The sequence below is a fragment of the Camelina sativa genome, chromosome 12 (assembly GCF_000633955.1).
Source record: "Camelina sativa cultivar DH55 chromosome 12, Cs, whole genome shotgun sequence".
In the NCBI taxonomy this organism is placed as follows: domain Eukaryota; kingdom Viridiplantae; phylum Streptophyta; class Magnoliopsida; order Brassicales; family Brassicaceae; genus Camelina; species Camelina sativa.
In genome coordinates this window covers 13,828,694-13,829,093 of record NC_025696.1, presented here as the reverse complement: position 1 = coordinate 13,829,093, position 400 = coordinate 13,828,694, and positions in this window count along the sequence as shown.

The window sequence follows — 400 nt, the reverse complement described above, 5'->3', positions numbered from 1 at the left end:
TATTTGATGAAGCATAAGAGGTTACATTCAATACCAAAGAAATCTTTAATTATATAGGTCCAAAGTTAATAAAAACATACACACACACACACAAAAAAAACCTTCCCTAACCCCACATTTGTCTCTACTTTTTTCTCTCTTTTATAATTAGGATTTATAAAAAAATAAATAAATAAATAACTGATTTAAGGAATATAAATTTTTTGGCAAGAGAACTAATTAACCAAACTAGTCCATTTGAATGGCTCTCATCTCATCTCTTTAACTAGTTTTAATTGTTTGGTCAAAATCTCACACGCTCTTTATGCATGCTCCTTGACACGTGCTATCTTCGTCTCTCTCAAATGAGCTGTCTCTCTAATAAGAGTTTCTTCTGTATAGAAAGCTCAACTTCAAACCT